At 35.5% G+C, this 15,853-nt stretch overlaps 1 protein-coding gene across 13 annotated transcripts in view; it reads left to right on the forward strand.

The window, feature by feature from the left end:
- MEF2A (myocyte enhancer factor 2A) overlaps positions 1-15,853 on the forward strand; it is a 149,492-nt gene that overhangs the window by 87,335 nt on the left and 46,304 nt on the right. The window lies entirely within an intron of this gene.

The following is a 15,853-nucleotide window of genomic DNA, read 5'->3' on the forward strand; positions in this document are numbered from 1 at the left end:
CATTGTCTTCACACTGGCTTTTTCATGCTGATAAAATGGCAGTGGTAGCTCTAGGCCTTATATGTGAACACAGCATCATATAAAGCAGCACTGTCTAATAGAATTTGGTCCATATTTGTGCTGTCCAATATAGTAGCCATTAACTATGTGTAGTTATTGAGTGTGTAGTGCAACTGAGAAACCTGAGTTTTTAATCTTTTTAAATTTTAATTTAACCACGTGGCGATTGGTTACTATATTGTTGAGCGTCTATCTAAAGTATCAGAGATCAGTTGTGTCCCAGAATCCACAGCAGATGTTCTAAAATTAATTCTAATTGTACTGTTTAAATCGCTTGCCTCTCCATCTCCCACTCTGAAAACACTAAACACAGTGGTAGGGAAAGGATAGAATGTCCTGATTGGCTTATTCTAGCCAGATGTTACACCCCTGGGATTTACTACGAAACTAAAGTAATTCAGTGTGGTATTTGCATAGGGATAGGCATGTAGTTCAATAGAACAGAATAGAGAGCTCAGAAATGTACCCACATATACATGGTTAATTGATTTTTGACAAAAGAACCAAGGTAAATCAATGAGAAAAGGACAGTCTTTTCAATAAATGGTGCTGGAAAACCTGGATATCCATATAGAAAAAAAATAAGCCTCAGTATTTACCTTATATCATATACAAAATGTTTATGGAATAGAGGCTTTGCATAGGGGAGTAATCGAAGGTAAGGAAGAGACAAATTGAATGTAGTTGATAGATGGTCTTGAATACCCAGCTGTGGCATTTAATATTTGTCCTGTAGGCATTGGGCAGCCTTTAGAGGGGTGTTTAAAAGTTTTAACAGGTCAAGTCATTGTTACAGGAATTAATCTGGCAGCAGATTAGCAGTATTTTAAAAGAAGTGTGTAGCTTTTAAAAATAAACTAAATTATCTCACTTATTACTTATGATAGGCTTTAGTAATGTTGAGAATTATAGAAAGAGGAATGCAATTCCATTTGGTTTGAATGGAGAGGGGAGATTAAAGTCGGGGGTTAGGCCATGTTCTAAGGAATAGAATATATTGACACATCATGCTGTTTAAAAATTGATTTATAGAAAATTTGCATAATTTGTAAAACATATATTATTATAGAGAGAGAGAGAATTGACCTAATGATGCTGTGAAAAGTGGTTTGTGTGTTATAAAACAGTTAGGAAACTCGGATCTGGCTCTCTCTTTCATTTAACTGATGAGGAAGCCGCGTCCAAAGAGAGCAAGAAAGACTGTAGATCCTTTGAGGCAAAGACTTCGCTAAGGAACATTAGTATTTTTCACAGTGCTCGGTAAAGATTCAGCACACAGCTTAATAATGACCTATAAAATGGAACTAAAGGTAGTGTTGTGTACTTCAGCATTCACTTAATCATAAATTAAGAGTATTTATGATACTCAGTTAAAACTTCATCAAATATTACAAAATCCAGTAGGGACAAAAATATAAAATATGTTTAAGTTGAAGGAACACTCAGTGTGTAGGAGGTGATTCTTTTTACTCTGTTAACACTGGAAATGATAACTTTATTTCCTTATCTCCCCATCCTCCACATCTACTAATATATATTACTTCCAACCTTTAGAGAAGTAAACGTACTTAAAAAGATAAGTATAGAGGCCTCTGCTGTATTGCAGCGTATGCATTCTCGAATAATCTCATAAACCGCAAAACCTATGCAGCTTTGTATTCTGCACATGAACATAAATGGTAATTGGAAGGATAGCTTGAAATGCTCAGTGAGGCATCTTAGTGTAGCTAGTGGCCACTATGGTGGGTCCTGGAAATACACAAAATCACTTGAATAGAAATGCTGGCAGCACTTTAATTAGGATGGGCAAGTGCATCTTAGGGCAGTATGATATGATTTCCAGTGTGATAACTTCATGATTGGAGTATACATTCCCAGAGCTTTCAGTAACCTAATTCATCAGGTTAATACTGTAGTAGTACTGTCACATTACCTTGTTTCTTTATAAATAATTGCTCCAGACATCCTTAACTATCATGTGAAATTGAATGCGTATTTTAATTGCTTATTGAAATGTGGTAGGCATACCTGAGATTAACTTTTTTCCTCTTCTTTTAAATGAGATATAATTCGTATACCATAAAATTCACCAGTGTAGATTATTCAGTTCAGTGGTTCTTAGTCCATTCACAAGTTGGTACAACCATGAACGCTATCTAATTCCAGAACATTTTCATCAATCCGAAAAGAAACCCAGTACCCATTAGCAATCACTTACCAACTCCTCCTTCCCCTACATCCTGGCAACCACTAATGTACTTTCTGTGTCTATGGATTTACCTATTCTGGGAATTTGATACAGATGGAGTCATGCAGTATGTTCTTTTGTCCAGCTTTTTCACTTAGCGTAATGTTTTCAAGGTCCATCCGTATGGTAGCTGTATCAGTACTTCATTCTGTGACCAAATAGTATTCCATTTGCTACTATGAAGTTTGTATACAAGTTTTGGTATGGGTATAAGTTTTCACTTCTCTTGGGTATCTAGTTAGTAGTAGAATTTCCTGGATTGTGTGGTAAGTTCTGTGTTTAACTTTTTGAGGAACTGCCAAACCCTGTCCTACATCTAACTTAAAAAAAAAATAGCAAAAACATCAACAAAAACCAATAACTTTATGGATATTATTAGAAAATGGTTGATTTTTTTAAAATTTTGATATTGTTGGGCTAGGTTATCTGGATCAACTCTTCTGTTGAAGACATCTAAAAACTAGATAAACTGTAAAAACAAAACAAAAAACTTTTTTACGTTATCAAAGAGCTCAAGGAGTATGCCAGGCCAAAATTTAAGAGAAGGTAAGAACATAAAGGTAAAAAAGTATTTAAAGTTCTAACCACCCTGAATCATTTGCCCATCTGGATAAAGCAGTTTGTAAAACTGAGATTTGGGTTCTGATAGATTTGGGTTCTGATAGATTCAGAATCAAGGGGAAAATGATCGCTTCTAGGTTTATGAGCCTAATAGATACCCCCAAACCCCTTTAAGCTGGGGCCTTAAGAAAAGAGGAAAATCCACTGCCTTCTCCTGCTCCCAAAGGATTCCAAGGAGAGTTATTTAGTACTGAGCAGATAGGGGAAAGAAGAGAACACGAAAAGAAAAAAAGAACATATCTGACAGATTGTAAACCAAGTTACCAGCATTGTGTGGAATCGTAGTTCCAAGTCATATAATATCAGACATTCAAGAAAACTAGTGCCCTGTTAACTGGGGGAAGCAAATTTATATCCTTTTTGAAGAAAGTCACCTTATTCTGTGTATCAGAAATCTCTTTCAAATAACCTTTCAGAACTATAGAGCATCATACAAAGATGACCAAGCATACAAGAAAACAAGGCACAGTGAGGAAAACACAGCAGGATACAGCAGAAAATAGCTCTTACATATTTCAGATGACATTGTTATTATATGTAGATTATAGAACAGTTTCACTTTCTATGTTTTAAGAAATAAGCTTGAAAATATCAGTAGGAAACAGGAAGTTATATAGGAATTGACATAGCAGAGTTGAATGAAATACTTCAAGATGTGAAAAAATATGATGACCAAAACTAATTAATGCAGTACACATGGTGGAAGTAGGTTTTCCATAACCGCAGAGAGAATTTGTGAACCAAAGATAGAAGAAATTATCTAGAATTCAATGCAAATATTAAAAGGCAGAAAATATCAAGAAAGGTTTAAAGAAAAGGAGGATCATGTTTAGAGGTTCTAGCCTATGCTTAATTGGCATTGTAGAAGACGGAAACAGAGAATCGGGTAGAGGCAATATTTGATGAGATAATGACACAATTTTCTAGGATTGATGAAAGCCCACCATCCTTAGATTTAAGAAATTCAAACCCCATGCAGAGTAAATGTGTGAAAAAAACAAACAAACAAAAACTCTATATAGACATAGTGAAACTGTGCAGAAAACAAAGACAAGAAAGACGTAAAGAGACTATCCTCAAAAGAGTGCTATTTCCAAATAACAAATGAAATCTGGAGTCAATGAAATGATATCCTAAGTGTGCTGTTTAGGAAGGGAGTAGAATGCAACCTAGAGTTCTATACCCAGAGAAAATTTCGAGAGGGAAAGCATAACACCTGTATATCAATGTTACAATCAAACTGTCTACTGCTTTGCTAAGTGTGCTGTTTAGGAAGGGAGTAGAATGCAACCTAGAGTTCTATACCCAGAGAAAATTTCGAGAGGGAAAGCATAACACCTGTATATCAATGTTACAATCAAACTATCTACTGCTTTGGAAGAAAGGGCCAAGACCAAGTCAGGCTGCCATGGTAAGAAAGCAGTCTTCATCGAATGACCAGATGATCTCTACAGTCTTCATGTGGATGATGATCTATGTCTAATTTATCAGTAAATATCAGCATCTAGTAGGGTGCTTTCGATAAATTTTGTTGAATGAAAGAAAAAAGGCAAATTAAGGTATTTATTCAGTAAACAAAAAGGGATAGTGAAGAACCAAGCTCCAGGACTTTTGAAGATAGACTTTCTTGTCTGTGGTGCACTGAGAATCAGCTCTATCTTAGTATTCATTTATGTGTGGAGATCTAGAACAGAGTTACATTCTTTCTGGTGACAAGCTGAGACTACCTGGCTGCTCAGTATCCAGCTCCTGGGAGACAAGGGCCTCAAAACTGTTGGGATTGGGGGGTGGGGCAGGTAGGGAATCTTACTACCATTTGTTAGGATTTTTACCATCAAACCTAGGAGTAGCTTAGAACTGGGTAAGATCTTAGAATTTAGAGAAGCCATAGCCTGAACACCACACACTTCTCACTGAGGAAGATAGGGGTGATAAGATCATGGAGGAACTGGAGAGGAATATGAAGACAGTGCCTACAACCGCCACATACACAGTAAACATTCTCTCTTCTCAGTGGTTGAAGTTGTTACTGATTACAGCTCTCTTATCTGTTCTCCCTTTGACTGATGGATGCAGTCCATTTAACAAATGAGCATAGCATATTGGAAAGAGCACTAGACTTAGATTCTAGTCCCAGTTCTGTCACTTAACAGCTATGTGTTGAGGTGAGGTGAGGGAAGAGTACTTGGATCTCTGGATCTCTTTTAACTTTAATATTCTCCTCTATAAGGGTAGAAGATGAACTAGAGGATCACAAAAGTACCATTTAGTTTTCTGTTCAGTGGCAATTTTGACGTACTTTTTTGAGCATACATAATCTCAGAATCCTATGCCTCAAAACTTTGATTCATTGGACAGATTTCAAGAAAAATATAATTTAACAAATGTAATAAAGAAAAAATAGAAAAATTGAATAATCTTGTCAAGTTTTCCACAAAACTACAAGTCCAGATGGCTGCATAAGAAAATACTAGCAAATTTTTAAGAAGGAAGTAATTCCAGTATTTCACAAACCCTTCCAAAGAATAGTAAAAACAAAGAGCTTTCCTTTCCTCGTTATCTAAAATTAGCCTAACTTTGATAGCAAAACCAGCTAGGAGAGTTGCAAAGATAATAATCAGAAGCCAGTCTCACTGAACATAAATGTGAAAGTCTTCAGCAAAATATTAGTCTACTTCGTGTTCACATCTGTGTTATGGGATACTTTTTTGTTTGTTTGTTTGTTTTTGAGATGGAGTTTCGCTCTTGTTGCCCAGGCTGGAGTGCAGTGGCGTGATCTCGGCTCACCCCGACCTCCGCCTGGGAGACATTTTTATTTTCAGAATGACCCATTTTCTCTACTGTTTGGGCACAAAACTAGACTCTGTATTAGCCTCCCTTGTGTTTAGGAGTGGCCATGTGACTGACCTCTGACCAAGGAGATGTGAGTGAAAATGATGCAGGCTGCTTACAGGTGTGACCAGTAAGATACTTCCCACATAATCTTCATACTCTTTCTTCCCTGTTTGGCGTCCCATGTGCTAAGAATGGGAACCCTGAGGTCCTATATGTGGAACCATAAGGTAAATGTCTTTGGGCTCTGAATCTCACACAGGGCTCACTGAGAATAAGAAACATCCTTCTTGGGCTTTGTATGAATAAGAAAGAAATAAACTTTCATTGTGTTAAGCCACTGAGATTTATGGATTTATTAAAGCATCTAGCATTACTTATACTAATACAGAGATTAAATCTAGTGATATGTAGAAGAGATAATATATTATGACTAAGTTGAGTGTATCCTAGTAGAGTTATACCATATTCATAGATCAGAAGTCTCAAATTATATATATCTGTGCCACATAAGATAATCTCTGTAGAGTTGATGAAATATCAATCAGAATCCCAAGAAATACTTTTTGAAAGAATTTCAACAACTGATTCTAAAGTTCACAGAGAAAATAGAGCAGGAGAAGACACTGAAGAAGAACAAGGTGAGAGGGTTTGCACTACAATATATTGAGACTAATTTTAAAGCTATAATAATTAACATACAGTGGCAGTGGCACAAATACCAAATGCCAAACATACCAATGGAATAATAGCTCAGAAACAGAACCATGCATATTTAGATACTTAATATATGATAGAGTGGCAGAACAAACTCCTTAAGCAGTGGTATAGGGACAATTGGGTATCCATATAGAAAACTCGTGAAATTGGACTTACCTCAGATTTTATACAAAATTACCTCCAGGATGCTTATAGACCTAAATGTAAAAGGCAAAATTATAAAGCTATTTACAGGATAATATAGGAGAATATCTTCATAATTTTGGAAAGGATTTCTTATATAAGACATAAAAATCACTATCATATGGATAACTGGAAAGGAAAAAACTGATAAATTTGACTCCGTTTAAGAACTCTGCATCCAAAGATAAGCGTTTTTTTTTTTTAATGCTACATAATGGGAAGATATTTTTACAATGTATAAAATTAGCCAAGGGCTTACATTGACTACTTATAAAATAATTAATATAAAAATAAATAATTAAAAGAACTACTGTAAAACAATTATCAACAGGCAGTAGAAAACTTAGCAAAGTACTTGAATAGGTGCCTCACAAAAGAGAACATCCATGTGGCCAATAGATATGAAACGTGCTTCATTTCATTAGTAGTTGGATTGCAAATTAAATCCCACAGGTAGGAATGCACATTGATACAATTACTTTAAAAGACAGTTTGGCATTATCTAGTATAACTGAAGATCCACATGTTTTATGAACTAATACTTCTATTCCTAACAACACATACCCAAGAGAAATGTGTGCACATTATGCAGTAGACTATCTACAGAAATGTCCACAGCAGCATTTTTATAGATTCAAAAGATTGAAGCCACTCCAATGTCTGTCTGTTGTAGAATGGATAAAGTTTTTTTTTTCAAGCCATGTAATACAATATTTAGTGAAAATGAGCCAGCTATAACTCTGTGTAGCTCTATGGCGGAATCTCATCAACAGTGTTAATACTGAATAGTATACTGTGTGTGGTTCCATTTACATATCATTCACAAATAGGCATAGCTAAATTATATTTTTAGGGATATGTATATATGTGGTAAACGTATAAAGAAAATCCAGATAATTGTCATCACAGAGTTAGGATGGTATTACCTGTAAAGGTGGGAGGAGAGGGTTATGGGATGAAGGGAGATAGGGAGGGTTCTGGCCTTGGTCTATTTTTTTGACTTGATTGAAATGACTAATGTTCACTTTATAATTATTTGTTGAATTTTATATAAACTTGTACATACCTTACATATTTCACAATTTTTAAAAATTGTTTTTATGTGTTGTCAGGTAGCTAGAAAGAATAGTATATGTTTCAAAATTGGAAATAATTATTTACAATGAGGAAAGACAACTTTTCTCATTTTTAAAATATCGCAATAATATAGTTTCAATTTCCTGAAACTTAAGACATGATTTCTTTTTTCCTCTTTTTTTTTTTTTTTGAGACAGAGTCTTATTCTGTCGCCCAGGCTGGAGTGCAATGGCACGATCTCAGCTCACTGCAACCTCCACCTCCTGGGGTTAAAGCGATTCTCCTGCCTCATCCTCCTGAGTACCTGGGATTACAGGTGTCTGCCACTACGCCCAGCTAATTTTTTTGTATTTGGAGTAGAGACAGGGTTTCACCATGTTGGCCAGGCTGGTTTCAAACTCCTGACCTAAAGTGATCTGCCCGTCTCGGCCTCCCAAAGTGCTAGGATTACAGGCATGAGCCACCGCGCCCGGCCCAAGCCATGATTTCTTTATTTTACAAGCACTTGCTTATACTTACGCTAGATTTACTGACTACTCAGCCGGTGTTTATGGAGCACGTACTGCTCAGCTGTGTCACAGCAATGAGATTTAAGGTGGGTGGTCAAATTTTTTGTGGGTTTATTTAATTGATTTAAATCAGTTAACTCCTCATGCATTTACAAACCATGCATTTATACCTTTTGAGTAGTTTTAATTCCATAGTTTCACTTGTAAGTGCTATGATTCTATTAGCTTGGAATGGAATTTGGCAATAATAAAGTTGAGCGTATGTTAAATTTTTTTTTCAGTTCTTGGTAGGCAGGAGTTAAAAGTGCAGGCATGGGCTCCAGCAGATACTCCAGCAGTATAGGCTCTTCGATCCAAAATTTAGTGTCATATGTCAAGATTCCAGAAAATGCAAGTCCCTTGGCATATTTATAAGTTCTTATTTAAGAGCCCATATGCTTTAAATATTTATTTAAACATATTTAGAAAGATAATCCTGATTTATTTACTCTGTAAACAGATGCCAAAGATTATAGTAATATGCATTTGTGCACGTATATATATGCACACATTATATACGGAAATGGACTGCACTTTTAACTCCTGACTACCAAGAACTGAAAACACTTTTAACATATGCTCAGCTTTATAATCGTCAAATTCCATTCCAAACAAATAGAATCACATATATATATATTTAAAATTTTAGACAAGCTTATTTTCCATGGAAGTTTTTATGTATATAAAACTTTTTATATTTTATGTATAAAAGTTTATATTTAACTATTTTTTATATATGTATAACATTTCCATGGAAAATGTGGCTAAAATTTTAAATATATAATTTCTTGCTGAGTATTTAACAGGAAAGAGCATAAGCTAAAAGAAACGCATTTTAAATGAGTTGCCCTGCCTAATTAGTAATTCATTTTGAAATAAATTTTTGTAAATTTATTATGTAAAAGAAAACCTCAACATACTTAAAAAAAAGTTTATACAGTATTGTTTTTGTCCTCTCAAGTATCTTTTTTCTTTCTCTCTTCACCTCTTCCCTTAATCCTTTCCATCTCTAGTTTCACCAGGAGGTTTAGTATATAAACCAGAAAATGAGAGGCAGATGTACAGGGTCAGCCAAGTGGTAACATATACCCAGAATTCTGTAAATGTTTCCTTGAATTTGAAAGGTAAGGTTGTCAGTACTCTATAAGTAGAATGATAGGACGTATGACTTTAAAGATTTTTGTTGGGGTAGATACCATTGTTACAATCAGTTATCTTTGACCAACAACAGTAATTAATCATCACTTCTAGGTTTGAGACTCTTTCTGGATTCTATGTTGTAGAGGTACTAGCCAGACTTATTCTGAGAAATATGTGACTTGGATAAAGAGACTAATAATGTGTTACCTAAAGGATCACTAACAGTTTTCTTCCTCATGCTTCTTTGATTATAAGGGATAGAAACCCATTTAAAGTAGCTCCAACTAAAGAAAGAATTTGTTGAAAGAATGCAGACAGATAGCACTCAAAGGCAGGAGGCAGGAGTAGCTGGCTTCCTGAAGGCCGGACACCAGGAACTCCGTATTAAGGGCTCCATGGTGTCTCATCTCTGCCACCAAGGCTGGTTTGCAAAATAACTCTCCTTGCAAGCACAACTGACAATCTTCATGTAGAAATGAATTGATTTAAAACAGGTGAGAAATTCAAAATGGTATTGAGGGGAACTGAATTGGTAACAATTTATGGAACAGATAGAATGGAGAGAGAGAAAAGTGGAAAAAAGATATAAGAGTCTAGACATAAGATACTGCAGGCTTGAGTGAGTATGGGGACAGTAGAAATGGAAATAATATACAAAATTTGGTATTCCATGCGAATGTAGAGAGAGAACAAAGGGAATAAGGTTGACTAGGTTGGTAAGTCCAAAGGAGAGACCAGTTTAATAAAAGATAATGAATTCTATGCCAGTTAAGTTGAAATAGAAATGTTAGTAAAATATCCAAATGAAAGTGCAGCAGGCAGTTGGGATTATAAGTCTTCCAAGTTGCAGATTAGATTTGGATGAAGGCATAAACATTACTATCATAAAATTATAAAATGAACATATTAGAGATTTTATTTGAGTCATTAATGAATGAGGGAACAATAAGATCATAAACAGAGAAGAACTCAAAAATATAACACATTTATAGTTAAAGAATGCAGAAGTAAATTTATAAATAGAAACAAAAGTGGCCAGTATCCACAGGGTGACAATCAATGGTATTCCACAGGAAACAATTTCTGGAAACAAGAATTATTTGCAGCTACTACAGGTTTTCTATAAGTTAACTAATGTCCATCTCTGCAGTGTTGTAAAATAGCCTCATCAAAGAAACGGAAGTGGATATAACTAACCTAAATGGAGGTTCTAGCCAGGGCACTCACTAAGTTTCAGGCTTTCATTGTTTTTCCTTAAATTGGTATGGAAATTTTAAACTCAAGAGCCTTCCTACTACTGGAGTGTTTGGTCAGCAGTAGATAGAAAGAAAAACAAGCAATGGGGAAAGGATTCCCTACTTAATAAATGGTGTTGGGAAAACGAGCCAGCCATATGCAGAAAGCTGAAACTGGATCCCTTCCTTACACCTTATACAAAAATTAAGATGGGTTAAAGATTTAAATGTAAGACCTAAAGCCATAAAAACTCTAGAAGAAAATCTAAGCAGTACCATTCAGGACATAGGCATGGGCAAAGATTTCATGACTAAAACATCAAAAACAATGGCAACAAAAGCCAAAATAGATAAATAGGATCTGATTAAACTAAAGAGCTTCTGCACAGCAAAAGAAACTTTATCATCAGAATGAACAGGCAGCCTACAGAATGGGAGAAAATTTTTGCGATCTATCCATCTGACAAAGGGTTAATATCCAGAATCTACAAAGAACTTAAATTTACAAAAAAAAAAAAAAAAAAAGCCATCAAAAAGTGGGTGAAGGATATGAACAGACACTGCTCAAAAGAAGACATTTATGCAGCCAACAAACATATGAAAAAAAGCTCATCATCACTGGTCATTAGAGAAATGCAAATCAAAACCATCATGAGATACCATCTCACGCCAGTTAGAATGGTGATCATTAAAAAGTCAGGAAACAACAGGTGCTAGAGAGGATGTGGAGAAATGCGAACACTTTTATACTGCTGGTGGGAGTGTAAATTAGTTCAACCATGGTGGAAGACAGTGTGGTGATTCCTCAAGGATCTAGAACTAGAAATACCATTTGACCCAGTAATGCCATTACTGAATATATACCCAAAGGGTTATAAATCATTCTACTGTAAAGACACATGCACACATATGTTTACTGCGGCACTGTTCACAATAGCAAAGACTTGGAATCAACCCAAATGCCCATCAGTGATAGACTGGATAAAGAAAATGTGGCACATATACACCATGGAATACTATGCAGCCATAAAAAAAGAATGAGTTCATGTCCTTTGCAAGGACATGGTTGACACTGGAAACCATCATTCTCAGCAAACTAACACAAAAACAGAAAACTAAACACCGCACGTTCTCACTCATAAGTGGGAGTTGAACAATGACAACACATGGACACGGAGCGGAACATCACACACTGGGGCTTGTCAGGGAGTGGGGGGCTAGTCTAGGGATAGTGGTAGAAGTACGTAATGTAGATGACAGGTTGATAGGTGCAGCAAGCCACCATGGCACATGTATACCTATGTAACAAACCTGCACGTTCTGCACATGTATCCCAGAACTTAAAGTATAATAATAATAATAATAATAATAATAATAATAATAATAAAAAGATCAGCAAAGAAAAAAAGGAAGGCTTTTAAAGTTCCTCTTCTTTTAGGTAAAACTGGTTTAATTAATGCTAGACAACAAAGCAAAACCTTCTCTTTTAAGTTTGATTTGGGCATTTACAACACAGAAATAGTGTGGATATGGTGTAGGGATTCCTTTTCCCTAGAAATATTTTTAGGCAGTATGCCCTCCTCTCTTCCTCCACCAGCTTGAATTTCATTTTAGATCTTAATAGCTTCCGACAGAAAGGAAGATTGTGGGATTTGCTGTTTTAGATAGTTAACATTCTTAATGCTGCAATATAAATAACAATTTATGAATTACCACAAGAAGATTTTGAAGATGAGTATTGAAAGGCCACAGGCCCTGTCTTGTCATATTTCATTGATACTTGGTATTATAACAAATGAATACAGATTAATCAAATATTTTTAGAAAATTTTAAAGAACAGCATACTACTTCTTCCTTTTAAAAACCAATACTTGCTCCAATAATAAGTTCTATCGAGGGTTACTAGGAATCTCTTCCTGAGTTTAGATCTGAAATCAATGAGTTGGGTGGTTTCACACTCGTAAGTGGTAAAATAGTTTTGTTTTTTGGTTTTTGGTTTTTATTTGTGTATTTATTTATTTGAGACAGAGTCTTGCTCTGTCGCCCAGGCTGGAGTGCAGTGGCACGATCTCAGCTCACTGCAAGCTCCGCCTCCCGAGTTTATGCCATTCTCCTGCCTCAGCCTCCCGAGTAGCTGGGACTACAGGTGCCCGCCACCACGCCCAGCTAACTTTGTTTTTGTATTTTTAGTAGAGACAGGGTTTCACCATGTTAGCCAGGATGGTCTCAATCTCCTGACCTCGTGATCCGCCTGCCTCGGCCTCCCAAAGTGCTGGGATTACAGGCGTGAGCCACCGTGCCCGGCCGTAACATAGTTTTTTATAAAGGTGATTATATCAAGTGAACATGAGTCAAAAATTTTAAGTAATTAATTTGTGAGGGAGCCTGAAAAAAAAGTTGCCTTTGTAAATTCAAAGATCAGACAAATATATAAGCCCACCAAGAAGGCCAAATGTATTTGCTTCATAAATACAAAAACTGGCTCTTCCACAGTGGAGAGAGGAAGTCAGTTGAACTTCCAGCAGGTGGGATTTGTTTGCACATCTACAAACACAAATTATTTGCATTACTCTCACTTTTCTACACATTATCTTCTGTTTACAGAGTTGGAAAATAGCTCAGAAACCAAGGTACAAACCCCATAGAATCAGATAACTTGGAGTGTGCTCTAAACAATACAGAGTTTTAAGAGATATTTAGTTTTTTGGGTTTCATTTAAAAATATTTCACTATCCTTACATAACTAGCGTTGAAAGGTAAATATTAGCTAAGTTTATTACTTAAATCCTGCATTTTGTACCATAAATGACAATGTGCAGAAAGTACCTGAATTGGCCCAAGTCAAAAAAAACTGTTAAAATAATAATGGAATTTAACTTTGTTGTGACATAAATAGAAAAATGATTGTTTCTAACAAGTGCTTAACTGACCCTCCAAAAATAAAATTACTGTCTTCTATAGACGTGTACTGATGAAAAATATAGGTGTGTTAATTTTAGGATTTTATTTAAGTAATATTGCCAATTGGGACCTTTAAATTAGTTTGGAACATGTACAGAACAGGGTGTATCATCGGCTTAAATTGATTAATAATTACTCATTAATATTGATCTTTATAGCAGCCTGTAACGTATGTTTTAGAAGACATTTCTTTAAGAAAAGCAACTAGGATAAGTCAACTTAAATGGGTACACACCATTGAAATTTGAAATTATTTTGGCACAATTGAGTTTTCTCCTTAAGTTTGTCGGAATGGCATTGAAAAACTCAATCACGTTATTTACAAGGAGTAAAATATCTTTGAAGTTTTATTTACTTTAGAATGGATTATAATGACTAGTAATAGCTATAGAGAGTACTCAGTGCTAGCACTCCTGATGCATTTTTCTACTTTTTCTTTATGAGGAATAAGCAGATCTCTCATAGTGGTGACCTTTCACACTGTGTTTTCCTCATTGAGCAAGTGTCTTTATTGTGGCTACCTTGTGTGTGAGAAAACTGAAGCTGGCCAGGATCGTATGTACCTTGCCTGGCCTTCTTAATAGATTACGGCATTCCACTTGTTAATACCAGTGGCACAGGAGAAACTTCTACTGTTGTGCTATTTGGTAATGTGAAGACAGAAAAAGTCTTTTTATGGTAGTTGGGTCCTCAAAACAACTCTTCATGGTTTAGTGATAAGGAGACACAAGTTGCCTATCAAACAGAGGTACATTAGCTTATTATCTACAAAGCTGATAGAGCCTCTTAAATTCTCTCATGGTGACAGAAACCCCATCTGAAGTGAAGGCTTGCAGAGCTGGAGATACCAGAGCACTTTCCTTCCTCATAAATACAAGTAGAGTTAACCCTACTCTTGTAGAATAAAAATTGCATGTAATTGTTGAACAAAAGCTGCCTTCTTTTTTCTCTGGCAATTAAAATGTGGTCAAAGAGATATATACTTGGTGATTGCCATTTGTGAAAATTTCAGTGATAAGCATTACAGCTTACTAAGAAGAGCAAGACTAATTAACTAGTCTTAAAATAGATGACAATTGAGGGGAAATATCAGAGATTTAGGACTAGAATAAGTCAACAACTTTATGATAAGATCTGTGTGTAGGCACCTACTATATTTGTTCTGTTTCTAGTGCTGTGTAGGTTTTAAGAGTTCAGTGTGTTCCAGTGTTCTGAGTGTCTACATTTTCACTGCTCATAGCTACTTGGAAAGATTTGGCAAGTAAACTTGCTACCATGGTTGGGGGAGGATAAATGCCTTTATCCTTTAGTGCTCCCAACAACAGGACCTTTTATGGCCAAGCACACATAAAAGTCCATGTGATTACTTAGGCTCATAGAGCCTAGTGCCATGGAGAAAATGTTGGAGAAATAGATGTCGTGTTTGCTATATGCACATGCCAAGTAATTTAATAAGCTAACGTATCTGTACTGATTGTTTATGATTCTGCATGAAAAATGTTTAAAAATCAAATTGAATAAAGTGACTTTTAAAAATAATTTGACTTTGGAGAAACAAAAAAATTCTTGAATCTTAATGTACTGTGCTTATGTTCTACTTCATTCAAGAAAAAAGGAGTAAAATAAACATCCATAATTATTGCTAATCGTATTTTAAAGGATACTAAGATCTGCTATGAAATAATCAAAAATATCCTTAGATCTAATTTAATCGTTTATTGATGAACTTCTCTGGGACTAGTTCAGTGATCAAGCTTTGTTTCCTAATTAAGCTCTGTTAGTTAGGCTTACTTAGAAATTTTAACTTCCTAATCCTTCTCTGCAGTTGGTCAGAAAATCAAGAAGTCTCAGCCATTTCAGTGTTGAACCCTGTAACTCTACTTTAAAATAAGACCCACCAGGATTTTTTAAAAAAGAAGAAAGAAAGAAATAAGACATTCTGAAAGTAAAGGAGTATTCCATATATCTTCAAGCTCTTGGTTTTTAATTTATCCTTTTAAGTACTGGACAAGTTATTTCATGATGAATTTAAGTTAAAAATAAAAATCAGAAAACCAACTTTTTTGCATTATACTAAGAAAAAAAAAGTCAGTATAATCCAGGAGATATTTTAATGGCACTCAAGAATATTCTCCAGAAAGGGCTGGGCACAGTGGTTCACGCCTGTAATCCCAGCAGTTTGGGAGGCCGAGGCGGGTGGATCACGAGGTCAGGAGATCAAGACCAT

This window comes from Gorilla gorilla, chromosome 16 (genome assembly GCF_029281585.2).
Source record: "Gorilla gorilla gorilla isolate KB3781 chromosome 16, NHGRI_mGorGor1-v2.1_pri, whole genome shotgun sequence".
Lineage (NCBI taxonomy): Eukaryota > Metazoa > Chordata > Mammalia > Primates > Hominidae > Gorilla > Gorilla gorilla.